Source organism: Cherax quadricarinatus, chromosome 9 (genome assembly GCF_038502225.1).
Source record: "Cherax quadricarinatus isolate ZL_2023a chromosome 9, ASM3850222v1, whole genome shotgun sequence".
NCBI lineage: Eukaryota > Metazoa > Arthropoda > Malacostraca > Decapoda > Parastacidae > Cherax > Cherax quadricarinatus.
The window spans coordinates 20,791,873-20,811,148 of record NC_091300.1 but is presented as its reverse complement, the minus strand read 5'-3'; the positions used below and the strand labels follow the sequence as shown (position 1 = coordinate 20,811,148).

Genomic DNA, 19,276 nt, shown 5'->3' with positions numbered 1-19,276 from the left:
TTTAACGAGGTGGTTTAATATAGTGGTTTAACGGAGGTTCAACATGGTTTAAATGGTGGCTTAGATAGTTTAACGAGGTGGTTTAATATAGTAGTTTCAGATGGTGGTTTAACATGGCGGCTTAACGAGGTGGTTTAACATGATGGTTTAATATGGTGGTATAACGAGGTAGTTTAACATAGTGGTTTAACGAGTTGGTTTAACATGGTGGTCTAACGAGGTAGTTTGATTTGGTGGCTTAACATAGTGGTTTAACGAGGTGTGTTAAAACGTGGCACAGGTGTGGAACACATCTGTTAAACACGTGTCATATTCATCTCCCACACCTGTCAGTGAAGTCAGACGTCTCCCCGGTATCCCAGCTAACACCCACCACATCCCTGCTAACACCCACCACATCCCTGCTAACACCCACCACATCCCTGCTAACACCCACCACATCCCTGCTAACACCCACCACATCCCTGCTAACACCCACCACATCCCTGATAACACCCACCACATCCATGCTAATACCCACCACATCCATGCTAATACCCACCACATCCCTGCTAATACCCACCACATCCCTGGTAACACCCACCACATCCCTGCTAACACCCACCCCATCCCTGCTAACACACACCACATCCCTGCCAACATCCACCACATCCCTGCCAACATCCACCACATCCCTGCTAACACCCACCACATCCTTGCTAGCACTCACCACATCCCTGCTAACACCCACCACATCCCTGCTAGCACCCACCACATCCCTGCTAACACCCACCACATCCCTACTAACACCAACCACAGCCCTGCTAACACCCACCACATCCCTGCTAACACCTACCCCATCCCTGCTAACACCCACCACATCCCTGCTAACACCAACCACATCCCTGCTAACACCCACCACATCCCTGCTAACATCCACCACATCCTTGCTAACACCCACCACATCCTTGCTAACACCCACCACATCCTTGCTAACACCCACCACATCTCTGCTAACACCCACCACATCCCTGCTAACACCCACCACATCCTAGCTAACACCCACCACATCCTAGTTAACACGCACCACATTCTCGCTAACACTCACCACATCCCTGCTAACGGCCACCACATCCCTTCTAACACCCACCGCATCCCTTCTGACACCCACCACATCCTTGCTAACACCCACCACATCCCTCTAACACCCACCACATCCTTGCTAACACCCACCACATCCCTGCTAACACCCACCACATCCTTGTTAACACTCATCACATCCCTGCTAACACCCACCACATCCTTCTGACACCCACCACATCCTTGCTAACACCCACCACATCCCTTCTAACACCCATCACATCCTTGCTAACACCCACCACATCCCTGCTAACACCCACCACATCCTTGCTAACACCCACCACATCCCTGCTAACACCCACCACATCCTTGCTAACACCCACCACATCCCTGCTAACACCCACCACATCCTTGCTAACACCCACCACATCTCTGCTAACACCCACCACATCCTTGCTAACACCCATCACATCCCTGCTAACACCCACCACATCCTTGCTAACACCCACCACATCCCTGCTAACACCCACCACATCCCTTCTGACACCCACCACATCCTTGCTAACACCCACCACATCCCTGCTAACACCCACCACATCCTTGCTAACACCCACCACATCCCTGCTAACACCCACCACATCCTTGCTAACACCCACCACATCCCTGCTAACACCCATCACATCCTTGCTAACACCCACCACATCCTTGCTAACACCCACCACATCCTTGCTAACACCCACCACATCCCTGCTAACACCCACCACATCCCTTCTGACACCCACCACATCCTTGCTAACACCCACCACATCCCTGCTAACACCCACCACATCCTTGCTAACACCCACCACATCCCTGCTAACACCCATCACATGCTTGCTAACACCCACCACATCCCTGCTAACACCCACCACATCCTTGCTAACACCCACCACATCCCTGCTAACACCCACCACATCCCTTCTGACACCCACCACATCCTTGCTAACACCCACCACATCCCTCTAACACCCACCACATCCTTGCTAACACCCACCACATCCCTGCTAACACCCACCACATCCTTGCTAACACCCACCACATCCCTGCTAACACCCATCACATCCTTGCTAACACCCACCACATCCCTGCTAACACCCACCACATCCTTGCTAACACCCACCACATCCTTGCTAACACCCACCACATCCCTGCTAACACCCACCACATCCTTGCTAACACCCACCACATCCCTTCTGACACCCACCACATCCTTGCTAACACCCACCACATCCCTGCTAACACCCACCACATCCTTGCTAACACCCACCACATCCCTGCTAACACCCACCACATCCTTGCTAACACCCACCACATCCCTGCTAACACCCACCACACCACTGCTAGCACCCAGAGATCAGACTATTATGATCTCTTAAGTTACTACCAGAAGAAACTCTCATTAACATCATTGGCTGGATAGCAAGGATCTTTAAAACAAGAGTTGCCAAGCCAGTGATGTCACTCTTCACGGCACTAGCACTCTCTACGCACGCTGAGTGTCCGTGGTTCGATCCCCAGCAAGAGCGGAAACACTGGGCGTGTTTCCTTACACCTGCTGTCCCTGGTCACCTAGCAAGCAAGTAGGTACCTGAGTGTTAGTCGACTGGTGTGGGTGGCATCCTGGGGGACAAGATTAAGGACCCCAATGGAAATAAGTTAGACAGTCCTCGATGACGCACTGACTTTCTTGCGTTATCCTGGGTGGCTAACCCTCCGGGGTTAAAAATCCAAACAAAATCTTATTTTACACTGAAGGCAGAAGATCTGGCAGAGTTGCAGAGAGGGAAGAGCTTGTTTTATTGAAAAACAACTCAAGCTCTACTCCTTGGAGTCGAACTTAGTGAGCTTGGAGTGGAGCTTAGTGAGCTTGGAGTGGAGCTTAGTGAGCTTGGAGTGGAGCTGAGTGAGCTTGGAGTGGAGCTGAGTGAGCTTGGAGTGGAGCTGAGTGAGCTTGGAGTGGAGCTGAGTGAGCTTGGAGTGGAGCTGAGTGAGATTGGAGTGCAAGTGAGTGAGCTTGGAGTGCAAGTGAGTGAGCTTGGAGTGGAGCTGAGTGAGCCTGGAGTGCAAGTGAGTGAGCTTGGAGTGCAAGTGAGTGAGCTTGGAGTGGAGCTGAGTGAGCTTGGAGTGCAAGTGAGTGAGCTTGGAGTGCAAGTGAGTGAGCTTGGAGTGGAGCTGAGTGAGCTTGGAGTGGAGCTTAGTGAGCTTAGAGTGGAGCTTAGTGAGCTTGGAGTGGAGCTGAGTGAGCTTGGAGTGGAGCTGAGTGAGCTTGGAGTGGAGCTGAGTGAGCTTGGAGTGGAGCTGAGTGAGCTTGGAGTGCAGGTGAGTGACCTTAGAGTGCAGGTGAGTGAGCTTGGAGTGCAAGTGAGTGAGCTTAGAGTACAGGTGAGTGAGCTTAGAGTGCATGTTAGTGAGTTTGGAGAGCAGGTGAGTGAGCTTAGAGTGCAGGTGAGTGAGCTTAGAGTGCAGGTGAGTGAGCTTGGAGTGCAGGTGAGTGAGCTTGAAATGTAGGTGAGTGAGCCTGGAAAGCAGGTGAATGAGCTTATGGTGCAGGTGAGTAAGCTTGGAGTGCAGGTGAGTGAGCTTGGAGTGCAGGTGAGTTTGGAGTGCAAGTGAGTGAGCTTAGAGTGCAGGTGAGTGAGCTTGGAGTGCAGGTGAGTGAGCTTGGAGTGCAGGTGAGTTTGGAGTGCAAGTGGGTGAGCTTAGAGTGCAGGTGAGTGAGCTTGGAGTGCAGGTGAGTGAGCTTGGAGTGCAGGTGAGTTTGGAGTGCAAGTGAGTGAGCTTAGAGTGCAGGTGAGTGAGCTTGGAGTGCAGGTGAGTGAGCTTAGAGTGCAGGTGAGTGAATTTGGAGTGCAGGTGAGTGAGCTTGGAGTGCAGGTGAGTGAGCTTGGAGTGCAGGTGAGTGAGCTTGGAGTGCAGGTGAGTGAGCTTGGAGTGCAGGTGAGTGAGCTTGGAGTGCAGGTGAGTGAGCTTGGAGTGCAGGTGAGTTTGGAGTGCAAGTGAGTGAGCTTAGAGTGCAGGTGAGTGAGCTTGGAGTGCAGGTGAGTGAGCTTGGAGTGCAGGTGAGTGAGCTTGGAGTGCAGGTGAGTGAGCTTGGAGTGCAGGTGAGTGAGCTTGGAGTGCAGTTGACGTTCGAGTGTTGCACTCCCGGAGCCTGGTCCTGGGCCAGACATGTCCGGTCCTGAGCCAGACATGTACGGTTCTGAGCCAGACATGTCCGGTTCTGAGCCAGACATGTCCGGTCCTGAGCCAGACATGTCCGGTCCTGAGCCAGACATTTACGGTTCTGAGCCAGACATGGCCGGTCCTGAGCTAGACATGTCCGGTCCTGAGCCAGACATGTCCGGTTCTGAGCCAGACATTTACGGTTCTGAGCCAGACATGTCCGGTCCTGAGCTAGACATGTCCGGTCCTGAGCCAGACATGTCCGGTTCTGAGCCAGACATACCTGGTCCTGGGCCAGACATACCTGGTCCTGGGCCAGACATGTCTGTTGCTTGTCTGGTCAACCAGGCTGTTGCTGCTGACGGCTTGCTGACCCACTTAACCACAAGAGTCGGTTAATATATGGTAAGTAAGCCACCTGCCATGGTTTTTTGGGTTATTTCAGCCTACTAAGCCTCCCGGGTTAGGTGGTGGTGTGGATGAACACAGCATCCCTGACCTTACCTAACACAGCATCCCTGACCTTACCTAACACAGCATCCCTGAACTTACCTAACACAGCATCCCTGACCTTACCTAACACAGTATCCCTGACCTTACCTAACACAGCATCCCTGACCTTACCTAACACAGCATCCCTGACCTTACCTAACACAGTATCCCTGACCTTACCTAACACAGCATCCCTGACCTTACCTAACACAGTATCCCTGACCTTACCTAACACAGCATCCCTGACCTTACCTAACACAGCATCCCTGACCTTACCTAACACAGTATCCCTGACCTTATCTAACACAGCATCCCTGACCTTACCTAACACAGCATCCCTGACCTTACCTAACACAGCATCCCTGACCTTACCTAACACAGCATCCCTGACCTTACCTAACACAGCATCCCTGACCTTACCTAACACAGCATCCCTGACCTTACCTAACACAGCATCCCTGACCTTACCTAACACAGCATCCCTGACCTTACCTAACACAGCATCCCTGACCTTACCTAACACAGCATCCCTGACCTTACCTAGCACAGCATCCCTGACCTTACCTAACACAGCATCCCTGACCTCACCTAACACAGCATCCCTGACCTTACCTAACACAGCATCCCTGACCTTACCTAACACAGCATCCCTGACCTTACCTAACACAGCATCCCTGACCTTACCTAACACAGCATCCCTGACCTTACCTAACACAGCATCCCTGACCTTACCTAACACAGTATCCCTGACCTTACCTAACACAGCATCCATGACCTTACCTAACACAGCATCCCTGACCTTACCTAACACAGCATCTTGTCTCCACCAGGATGGTAATCCTAGACATTGGTACGATCAGTAAGCTCCCTCCCTCCCTCCCTTCCTCTCCCTTCCCCTCTATTACTCCTTCCTCTCTATCTTCCTTCTCTCCTCTTCTCGAACATACCTCCCCCCTCTAAAGACTGGAACACTGCTATAGATCCTTGACAGTTAAGCCTGGAGACACTACCCACCCGGAGACTGTACGGAGAACACTCTACATGCACTCAGTTATAGTCACTCAAACAGTTATATACACTCAGTTACATACACTCGGTTACATTCACTCAAACAGTTACATCCACTAAAACAGTTGCACTCAAACAGTTGCACTCAAACAGACTGACTACTGAAACCTGCTGAAATTCCTCCTTCCTAAAGCTCAGGTGAGAATGTTGTGTCAGCACTTATGCCTGGAATGACCCGGAGGGTGTGATCCCACACACATAGGAGCCGTGACTCGACTCCTGCAACCACAAATAGGTGAGTACAGTTTATACTGTGTGCACTGGAATGGGGACAAGGTGCACCTGGGCACCTAGTTTAGTGACGTACCCAGGGAGGGGGGAGGAAAGCAGAGTGCACCTGGGCACCCAGGGTAGTTACGTCCCGAGGGAAGGGGGGAGAAGGGAGCAGGGTGCACCTGGGTACGTCATAGTGTTTACAAAGGCGGATGGCAGGGCTGGCCACGGAGTTATACAATGAAGGCAGCAACCCACACCATGATGAGACCTCGCAGCTGCTCATCACCACTCCCCAGCCTTAATAATAATAATACTCTTCATTTCTACAAATACAAGATACAGTTGGTGAAAGTGGCCAGTATATAAGATACGAAGGGAGGCACTGGATAGACGAATAGAAAACATCAAACTTAAGCTGAAAGAATCATACAGGAGACAAAGAAATATAGGAAAAACTTAAAGCCATAAATGAAATTGAAAAAAAAATACATATTTTTTTACACCAAATCTATGGCAAAAAAACCACATCCAGTATTGGACATCCTGTTTAGACGAGATGAGACACAGATGACGGCAAAGAAATGAGTGAGATACTGAAGTCCCAGTATGACTCACTGTTCAGTGAACCGTTAACAGACTCAGAGTAGACAACTTACATTATTTTTTAAGAACGAGACTCAAAATATTGTCAATTCAAGAATTTTGGATATAACCCTAACACCAAAGGACTTCGAAAAAAGCAAAAAATGACATGCCCATGCACTCTGTCCCAGGCCCAGACTCGTGGAACTCCGTGTTCATCAAGAACTCCAAAAAAACCCTTTCACGTGCCTTAAATATTCCATGAAGAAGGAACACAGACACAGGTGTCATCCCACAATCACTAAAAACAACAGATATAGCCCAACTCCACAAAAATGGCAGTAAAGCAATTGCAAAGAATTACAGACCGATAGAACTAACGTTTAAAAGGGTTCTAAGAAGAAAGATCGCCCCACCTGGATACCCATCAATTGTATAACCCAGGGCAGCATGGGTATCGAGCAGGTCGCTCCTGCCTCTCACAACTACTGGACCACTATAACATGGTTATGGATGAACTGGAGGACAAACAAAATGAAGATGTAGAATATGCAGATTTTGTGAAAGCCTTCGATAAGTGCGATCACGGTGTAATAGCATACAAAATGCGCGATAAAGGAATAACAGGAAAACTGGGTAGATGGATCTATAATTTCCTAACAAATAGAATATAAAGAATAACAAACAGAGTAAAGTCAGAGATGGCTACAGTAAAAAGCTCTGTTCCACAAGGTACAGTACTCGCTCCCATCCTTTTTCTCATACTCATATCAGACAGAGAGATGTAAGCCACGGGACCGTGTCCTCCTTTGCTGATGATACCAGAATTTGCATGAGAGTGTCATCCATTGAGGACACTGCAGATCTCCAAGCAGAAATTAACCAAGTCTTTAAATGGGCCTCAAAAAACAATATGAAGTTCAACGAAGACAAATTTCAATTACTCCGCTACGGAAAACTCGAGGAAATAAAAGAAATTCCAACCACACAATAGAGCGAAAAACTAATGGGAAGAACCTGGGAGTCATAATGTCAGAGAATCTCACTTTCAAGGATCACAACAATGTTTCTATTATATTTGCTAGGAAAATGATAGGATGGACAGTGAGAACCTTCAAAACTAGGGATGTCAAGCCATTGATGATTCTTTTCAAATCACTTGTTCTCTCTAGGCTGGAATATTGCTGTACACTAACGGCCCCTTTAAAGACAGGCAAAATTGTAGACCTGGAGAATATACAGAGAACTTTCGCTGCACGTATAAGTACAATAAAGTACCTAAATTACTGGGAACGGTTGAAGTCCTTTGACCTGTACTCCCTGGAACGCAAGCTACAAAGAAGCATGATAATATAAACTTGGAAAATTTTTAGAGGAGCTAGTCCCAAATTTACACACGGAAATCACTCCCTACGAAAGGAAAAGACTCGGCAGGAGAGGCAAAATTCCCTCAATGAAAAGCAGGGGCGCCATGAATACGTTAAGAGACAACATAGTAAGTGCCATGGGCCCAAAACTGTTCAATTGCCTCCCAGCACACATATGGGGGATTACCAATAGACCGCTGGCTGTCTTCAAGAAGGCTCTGGACAGGCACCTAAAGTCAGTACCTGACCATCCGGGCTGTAGTTCGTACGTCGGTTTGCGCGTGGCCAGCAGTAACAGCCGGGCTGATCAAGCCCTGGTCCACCACGAGGCCTGGTCATAGACCGGGCCGCGGGGGCGTTGACCCCCAAAACACCCTCCAGACTACCACTCTGCAACCGTGAAGACAATCAAACTCTGCTGGAGGGAATGTAAGCAGTGTAACATCCGTAAATGAATATTAACCTTATTGTGTACACCGTTAATTAACTGAAGAAATGTTTTGATTTGAAGATCAACGCTTACTGATGTTTCTATGATCTATAACGTTCCAATGTTTTCCTTAGGAATGTTGTTTAGCTTGAAATACATTGTATAAATTCATTACTCTGTGCCAAGTTTAATGTTCTAGAGTTACAGTTTATCGTAATAATTAATATGAGTATTAATAAGAGACTTTAAATGGTATCGAGCCATTGTTAGGATTTTTTTTAAAGAAATTATATATTCCCAATTGTTTCTGCGTGGTACACTGATATAAAAATCGCTTGTGAAATCAGAAAATACAGGAGGAGATTGAAATAGCTTGAAATCATGCTTGAGGCTCACTGACGTGCCCGGGCTGGGAAAGAAACATGGCTTGTATACCAGGCTGCCCAATTTTTGAGGCATTTGTGGCTGAGTGGATAAGCTTGTGCGTCTCTCAGTAGCAGTATCGAATGTTCCTGCTGACTGCGATCTTTCTGTGTTTATGTGTGTGTGTGTATATATATATATATATATATATATATATATATATATATATATATATATATATATATATATATATATATATATATATATATATATCTTCTTGTCTCCTTTCAACAAGCCGGCCGAATCCCACCGAGGCAGGGTGGCCCAAAAAGAAAAACGAAAGTTTCTCTTTTTAAATTTAGTAATATATGCAGAAGGAGTTATTAGTCTCTTGCATTTTAGTCGCCTTTTACGACACGCATGGCTTACGGAGGAAGAATTATGTTCCACTTCCCCATGGAAATATATATATATATATATATATATATATATATATATATATATATATATATATATATATATATATATATATATATATATATATATATATATATATATATATACATATATATATATATATATATATATATATATATATATATATATATATATATATATACATATATATATATATATATATATATATATATATATATATATATATATATATATATATATATATATATATATATATATATATATATGCAATAAGATCACAGTAAACAGGTGATTTCAGAATATGCAAAACAACCACTCTGAAAGAATAGAGAAATTCCAAGCGCTTTCGTGACTACTCACATTATCAATTGATAATGTGAGTAGTCACGAAAGCGCTTGGAATTTCTCTATTCTTTCAGAGTGGTTGTTTTGCATATATATATATATATATATATATATATATATATATATATATATATATATATATATATATATATATATATATACATATAGATATATTCACATTTCTCATTGCGTCATTAGGAGCCGTGCAGTGTTGTAGATACGATCACTGCCTGACATATCCATTACAGCCTGGTTGATCTGACACCTTGTGAAGATACTTGTCCAGTTTCCTCTTGAAGGCATCTACACTTATTCTAGCCGTGTTTCTGATATCTTCTGGTGATATGTTGAATAGTCTAGGACTCCGGATGTTGATACAGTGTTCCCTTATTGTCACCACTGCACCCCTGCTCCTCAATAGGTTTATTTTACACTTCCTCCCACATCTCTCACTCCAGTATGTTGCTATAGCAGTGTGCAGATTTGGGACCAGGCCTTCGAGTACTTTCCAGGTATATATTATCATGTATCTCTCTCCTCCGCTCCAGTGAGTACATGTCCAAGACTTGAAGGAGCTCCCAGTAATTTAGGTGCTTTACTGGCTCAATGTGAGCCGTAAATGATCTCTGTATTTGTTCCAGCTCTGATATTTCTGATTCTTTAAACGTCAACATTGAGCAATATTCTAAATGAGGGAGCACTAGCGATTTGAAGTGTCACCATCGGCATTATTTCCCTTGTTTTAAAAGTTCTCAATACCCACCCCACCATTTTCCTGGCTGTTATGATCTTTGTCTTTTTATGGCTTTTAAAAGAAAAGTCAGCTGACATAATTATTCCCAGATCTTTTACGTGTTCCTTTCGTTGTATTTGGTGACCCTTTTGAATTTTGTATGTAGTGTTCCTTTGAGTTCTTCATTCTTTCTTTACCTAGGCAGCTGGAACTTATCACCACTGAACGTCATGTTGTTCTTCACTGCCCACTGGAAAACCCTGCTCAGAGGAAGGAACCTGGTGTCATCTAGATCAGCGAAGTGCAACCACGTATGTTGAAAAATTAGACACATGTGCAACATCTGGGCATCTTTATTAGTAGACATTTTACCTTCCAGTGACTATCAATACAAATCCAAGGACATTATGGGAAGACTAGATATATATACAAAAGGCGAGGTAATCAGTCCCTCAGCCATCTGTACTGATAAAGCCACTGGATGACGAAACATCTGTTAATAAAGATACCCAGACGTTGCACATATCTAATTCTTCATACTGTGGGAATTGTATACCATTCACATACAACCAGCGATGTTGTCAGGCAGCCGGTGGAGAGGCCATGTCAGACCAGTTGTTACGGCAGAGTATACTCGTGTTAGTGATCCTTTACGGGTAGATGACCAATGTATCCTAGTATATATTTTTTTTCCTTATCTGTGCCAAGGTATATTTTCGTGCAATGTGTATAAATATATATATATATATATATATATATATATATATATATATATATATATATATATATATATATATATATATATATATATATATATATATATATAATGCCTATAAGAATATATATATAGTGCCGAATAGGTAAAACTTGTGATTTTTAGCTTAAATAGCAACGCTCTTCTTGCCAAATAAGCCAAGCGAAAATTTGTGTACACAATAATTTGCCAAAAATCATTCTGAATCTAACGAAAAAATATATTTCATTGTGTTTGTTTATTATTAAATTATTGTAAACTTATCTAAAATATATTTAGTTGGATTAGGGTAAAATAAATTGCGCTTGTTATAATAAGGTTAGGTAAGTTTTCTAAGGTTCTTTTGATACAAAATTATTAATTTTTACATTAAAATAAATGAAAAAATATATCTTTAAACGTATAAGAGAAAATTCTAGAAAATACTGATTGACCAGTTTTACCTATTCGGCACGATATATACGTACATGGTCCGTGGACATGCACTAGCTATGTACATATTATGCTTTTCCATCACAGTCAAAGACCTAATTAAAGTGTCCCATAGCTGGGTTGATAGCGCCCTCAGCGCAGGTCTGTGGTTCGATCCCCGGTACGGGTGCAAACATTAGGGCGTGTCTCCCTATGACATCTGCTGTCCATGTTCACCTAGCAGTAAATAGGTACCTGGGTGTTAGTCGACTGGTGTGGGTCGCATCCTGGGACAAAATTAACCTAATTTGCAGGAAATGCTATGCATAACAAACCGCTTTCTATATAACAGTATGTCACTGATGTCAGTTATGGTTTGTATACCTTGTACATCTACTTGTAGAAATAAAGATTATTATTATTATTATTATTATTATTATTATTATTATTATTATTATTATTATTATTGTTGTTATTATTATTATTATTATTATTATTATTATTGTTGTTGTTGTTATTATTATTATTATTATTATTATTATTATTATTATTATTATTATTATTATTATTATTGTTATTATTATTATTATTATTGTTATTATTATTATTATTGTTATTATTATTATTATTATCATTATAATTATAGGTTGCCTCATGTTCATCTCCCAGGTGATGCTACCCTGAGATCCACTACCTATCACAAGTAATACCTTATACCTTAACGGTCCTATTTATCACCTATGGAGTGACCATATCACTCCTCAACCTCTCCCCTCCTTAACCTCCTCCTCCATGGAGTATGTGGCATATGATACAGGATAATCAATTAACAGCATTAGCAATTTACTATGAGAGCAAGACTCACAACACATTATTGACTCACAACACATTACTGACTCACAACACACTACTGACAACACATTACTGACTCACCACACATTATTGACTCACAACACATTACTGACTCACAACACACTACTGACAACACATTACTGACTCACCACACATTATTGACTCACAACACATTACTGACTCACAATACATTATAGACTCACAACACATTATTGACTCACAACACATTACTGACTCACAACACACTGACAACACATTACTGACTCACAATACATTATTGACTCACAACACATTATTGACTCACAACACAATACTGACTCACAACACATTATTGACTCACAACACATTACTGACTCACAACACATTGACTCACAACACATTACTGACTCACCACACATTATTGACTCACAACACATTATTGACTCACAACACATTACTGACTCACAACACACTGACAACACATTACTGACTCACAATACATTATTGACTCACAACACATTATTGACTCACAACACAATACTGACTCACAACACATTATTGACTCACAACACATTACTGACTCACAACACATTGACTCACAACACATTACTGACTCACCACACATTACTGACTCACAACACATTGACTCACAACACATTACTGACTCACAATACATTATTGACTCACAACACATTATTGACTCACAACACAATACTGACTCACAACACATTATTGACTCACAACACATTTCTGACTCAACACATTGACTCACAACACATTACTGACTCACAACACAGTACTGACTCACAAGACAGTACTGAGTCACTACACAGTATTGACTCACAACACAGTATTGACTCACAACACAATACTGACTCACAACAGAGCATTGACTCACAACACACTGCTGACTCAACACAGTACTGACTCACAACACAGTGCTTTCTCACAACACAGTACTGACTCACAACACAGTATTGACTTACAATACAATATACACAACACAGTACTGACTCACAACACAGTATTGACTCACAATACACTACACACAATACAGTACTGACTCACAACAGTATTGACTCACAACACAGTATTCACTCACAACACAGTACTGACTCACAACACAGTACTGACTCACAACACAGTACTGACTCACAAAACAGTATTGATTCACAACACACTATTGACTCACAACACACGTTGACATACGTTTGAAGAGTTTCGAGAGTTTCATTACTCTCGGAGCCCGGCCATGGCCCAGGCTCGTATGGTGTTTGTCTGGTCAACTACGCTGTTGCTGCTGGAGGCCCACTGCCCCACATATCCATCACAGCCTGGTTGATCTGGCACCTGGTGAAGATACTTGTCCAGTTTCCTCTTGAAGTCTTCTAAACTTGTTTCAGCCGCGTTTCTGACATCTTCTGGTAAGATGTTGAATAGTCTGGGACCCCGAATGTTGATATAGTGTTCCCTTACTGTCCCCACCACACCCCTGCTGCTCACTGGGTTTATTTTACACTTCCTTCAACATCTCTCACACCAGTATGTTGTTATGGCAGTGTGCAAATTGGGGACCAAGCCCTCGAGTACTTTCCAGGTATTTATTATCATGTATCTCTCTCTCCTCCGCTCCAATGAGTACATGCTCAAAACTTGAAGGCGTTCCCAGTAATTTAGGTGCTTTACTGGCTCAATGTGAGCCGCAAACGATCTCTGTATTTGTTCCAGCTCAGATATTTCTCCTGCTTTAAACGTCAACACTGAACAATATTCTAAATGAGGGAGCACTACCGATTTGAAGGGTCACCATCGGCATTATTTCCCTTGTTTTGCAAGTTCTCAAAACCCACCCCGTCATCTTCCTGGCTGTCGTGATCTTTGTCTTGTTATGGTCTTTAAAAGAAAGGTCGGCTGACATAATTATTCCCAGGTCTTTTACGTGTTCCTTTCGTTCTATTTGGTGACCCTCTTGAGTTTTGTATATAATGTTCCTTCTGAGTTCTTCATTCTTTCCATACCTAAGAAGCTGGAGCTTATAACCACTGAACGTCATGTTGTTCTCCACTGTCCACTGGAAAACCCTGCTTATGTCTTCAAGTAATTTTTTGTGTCCTCTATCGTAGTGACTTTTATGCTTATTTTATTGTCATCTCCAAATGATGATACAGAACTGTGACGGGTGTTTTTATCTATATCTGTTATGAGGATGAGAAAAAGCAAAGGTGCCAGGACAGTGCCTTGGGGCACTGAGCTCACAACACACTACTGACTCACAATACACTACTGACTCACAACACACTACTGACTCACAACACACTACTGACTCACAACACACTACTGACTCACAACACACTACTGACTCACAACACACTACTGACTCACAACACACTACTGACTCACAACACACTACTGACTCACAACACACTACTGACTCACAACACACTACTGACTCACAACACACTACTGACTCACAACACACTACTGACTCACAACACACTATTGACTCACAACACAGTACTGACTCACAACACACTACTGACTCACAACACTACTGACTCACAACACAGTACTGACTCACAACACAGCACTGACTCACAACACACTACTGACTCACAACACACTATTGACTCAAAACACACTATTGACTCACAACACACTACTGACTCACAACACACTATTGACTCAAAACACACTATTGACTCACAACACACTACTGACTCACAATACACTACTTACTCACAACACACTACTGACTCACAACACAGTACTGACTCACAACACAGTACTGACTCACAATACACTATTGACTCACAACACAGTACTGACTCACAACACACTACTGACTCACAACACTACTGACTCACAACACAGTACTGACTCACAACACAGTACTGACTCACAACACACTACTGACTCACAACACACTACTGACTCACAACACTACTGACTCACAACACTACTGACTCACAACACTACTGACTCACAACACTACTGACTCACAACACAGTACTGACTCACAACACAGTACTGACTCACAACACAGTACTGACTCACAATACACTATTGACTCAACACAGTACTGACTCACAACACAGTACTGACTCACAATACACTATTGACTCAACACAGTACTGACTCACAACACAGTACTGACTCACAATACACTATTGACTCAACACAGTACTGACTCACAACACAGTACTGACTCACAATACAGTATTGACTCAACACAGTACTTACTCACAACACAGTACTGACTCACAATACACTACTGACTCAACACAGTACTGACTCACAACACAGTACTGACTCACAATACACTATTGACTCAACACAGTACTGACTCACAACCCACTACTGACTCACGATACACCGACTCACAATACAGTATTTTTGACTCACAACACACTACTGGCTCACAACATAGTATTACTGACTCACAATACACTTACTCACAACACACTACTGACTCACAACACATTATTGACTCACAACACACTACTAACTCACAACACAGTACTGACTCAACACGGTACTGACTCACAACACTACTGACTCACTCACAACACAGTACTGACTCACAACACAGTACTGACCCACAACACACTACTGACTCACAACACACTACTGACTCACAACACTACTGACTCACAACACTACTGACTCACAACACTACTGACTCACAACACTACTGACTCACAACACAGTACTGACTCACAACACAGTACTGACTCACAACACAGTACTGACTCACAATACACTATTGACTCAACACAGTACTGACTCACAACACAGTACTGACTCACAATACACTATTGACTCAACACAGTACTGACTCACAACACAGTACTGACTCACAATACAGTATTGACTCAACACAGTACTTACTCACAACACAGTACTGACTCACAATACACTACTGACTCAACACAGTACTGACTCACAACACAGTACTGACTCACAATACACTATTGACTCAACACAGTACTGACTCACAACCCACTACTGACTCACGATACACCGACTCACAATACAGTATTTTTGACTCACAACACACTACTGGCTCACAACATAGTATTACTGACTCACAATACACTTACTCACAACACACTACTGACTCACAACACATTATTGACTCACAACACACTACTGACTCACAACACAGTACTGACTCAACACGGTACTGACTCACAACACTACTGACTCACTCACAACACAGTACTGACTCACAACACAGTACTGGCTCACAACACAGTACTGACTCACAACACAGTACTGGCTCACAACACAGTACTGACTCACAATACACTATTGACTCACAACACAGTACTGACTCACAACACACTACTGACTCATGATACACTGACTCACAACACACTGACTCAAAACATAGTATTGACTCATAACACACTACTAACTCACAAAACAGTATTGACTCAACAGTACTGACTCACAACACAGTAGTGACTCACAACACGCTACTGACTCACAACGCACTACTGACTCATAACACACTACTGATTCACATCACAGTATTTGCTCGCAACGCAGTACTGACTCACAACACAGTATTGACTCACAACACAGTACTGACCCACAACACTGTACTGACTCACAACATAGTACTGACTCACAACACAGTATTGACTCACAACACAGTACTGACCCACAACACTGTACTGGCTCACAACATAGTACTGACTCACAACACAGTATTGACTCACAACACAGTACTGACTCACATCACAACAGTAACGTCAGCTGTATGAAGCAACATCAGAACAGTATGATCCTCTGTGGTCCACTGAGGTGACATAGGGAACTAGACCTTCCAAGCGGACTTAACACCACAAACAGTGCAAACACTAACTTAACACCTCTACCTTGGCTATGTGAGTACGCTTGAGGAATCCAATACCACACATTAGTCTTCAGAGGTGATAAGAGGGAGACCCAGCGTGTCACACACGCATATATGAGAGGGTGCAGCGTGAACACAGAGGTGGTGCTGAGAGTGAGGTGGTGCTGAAAGTAAGGTAGTGCTGAGAGTGAGGTGGTGCTGAAAGTAAGGTGGTGCTGAGAGGTGGTGCTGAAAGTAAGGTAGTGCTGAGAGTGAGGTGGTGCTGAAAGTAAGGTAGTGCTGAGAGTGAGGTGGTGCTGAAAGTAAGATGGTGCTGAGAGTGAGGTGGTGCTGAAAGTAAGGTGGTGCTGAGAGTGAGGTGGTGCTGAAAGTAAGGTGGTGCTGAGAGTGAGGTGGTACTGAAAGTAAGGTAGTGCTGAGAGTGAGGTGGTTCTGAAAGTAAGGTGGTGCTGAGAGTGAGGTGGTGCTGAAAGTAAGGTAGTGCTGAGAGTGAGGTGGTGCTGAAAGTAAGGTGGTGCTGAGAGTGAGGTGGTGCTGAAAGTAACGTAGTGCTGAGAGTGAGGTGGTGCTGAAAGTAAGGTGATGCTGAGAGTGAGGTGGTGCTGAAAGTAAGGTGGTGCTGAGAGTGAGGTGGTGCTGAAAGTAAGGTGGTGCTGAGAGTGAGGTGGTGCTGAAAGTAAGGTGGTGCTGAGAGTGAGGTGGTGCTGAAAGTAAGGTAGTGCTGAGAGTGAGGTGGTGCTGAAAGTAAGGTAGTGCTGAGAGTGAGGTGGTGCTGAAAGTAAGGTAGTGCTGAGAGTGAGGTGGTGCTGAAAGTAAGGTAGTGCTGAGAGTGAGGTGGTGCTGAAAGTAAGGTAGTGCTGAGAGTGAGGTGGTGCTGAAAGTAAGGTGGTGCTGAGAGTGAGGTGGTGCTGAAAGTAAGGTAGTGCTGAGAGTGAGGTGGTGCTGAAAGTAAGGTGGTGCTGAGAGTGAGGTGGTGCTGAAAGTAAGGTAGTGCTGAGAGTGAGGTGGTGCTGAAAGTAAGGTAGTGCTGAGAGTGAGGTGGTGCTGAAAGTAAGGTGGTGCTGAGAGTGAGGTGGTGCTGAAAGTAAGGTGGTGCTGAGAGTGAGGTGGTGCTAAAAGTAAGGTGGTGCTGAGAGTGAGGTGGTGCTGAAAGTAAGGTGGTGCTGAGAGTGAGGTGGTGCTGAAAGTAAGGTGGTGCTGAGAGTGAGGTGGTGCTGAAAGTAAGGTGGTGCTGAGAGTGAGGTGGTGCTGAAAGTAAGGTGGTGCTGAGAGTGAGGTGGTGCTGAAAGTAAGGTGGTGCTGAGAGTGAGGTGGTGCTGAAAGTAAGGTAGTGCTGAGAGTGAGGTGGTGCTGAAAGTAAGGTAGTGCTGAGAGTGAGGTGGTGCTGAAAGTAAGGTAGTGCTGAGAGTGAGGTGGTGCTGAAAGTATGGTAGTGCTGAGAGTGAGGTGGTGCTTTGAGTGAGGTGGTGCTGAAAGTAAGGTGGTGTTGAGAGTGAGGTGGTGTTGAGAAATTTCTGCAGGGCAGAAACGTCTCAGTGTTGTAGAGGTGTGAGCTTTGCTCACACCTCTACAACACAATTGTCCTCAAAGGTTTGTTAAGTTCTACTATGAGCACATCGACTCCAGGCTGAGGGACTAATTACCTCAAACTCTTCCTCATCTTCCACTTTTCTCGATACTGGACCGAAGAAGCCACTGGCTGGCGAAACGTTTCCTCACTAAACATTCCCAAATGTTGCACAAGTGTCTCATTCCTTCGATTAGACCCAGTTTCAAATACCAGCGAGTTTCTCCTTTTCCAGACGAGTTTTAAGGACCTATCATTTGCAGATTATTGTTATGAGAGTCAACACACACACTGAGAAGGTCAGAGGTCCGTGCTTCAAGTGTTCACGCACCCGCTATTTCCCCTCAAGCAGTGTTTATTTACATTGAAGCAGAGCTGGAGTTCGAGAGCTTAGGACAAATGGAACTGAGCTTTCTCGGGGAGACAGCTGGCTGGTGCACTGCAGCTCCACCTTACTGTCACATCCCTGTAACCATTTTCCACTTATACACGCTATTACTGTTGCTGTCTGCTACACTGTATGAAGGTGTCACCAACAGTGTAGCTGTCTGCTACATT

The 19,276-nt window shown here is 44.0% G+C and overlaps 1 protein-coding gene across 2 annotated transcripts in view; it reads right to left on the bottom strand.

Moving 5' to 3' along the window:
* Window positions 1-19,276, bottom strand: part of LOC128686110 (uncharacterized) — a 321,836-nt gene that overhangs the window by 176,656 nt on the left and 125,904 nt on the right. The gene's annotated exons all lie outside the window — the stretch shown is intronic.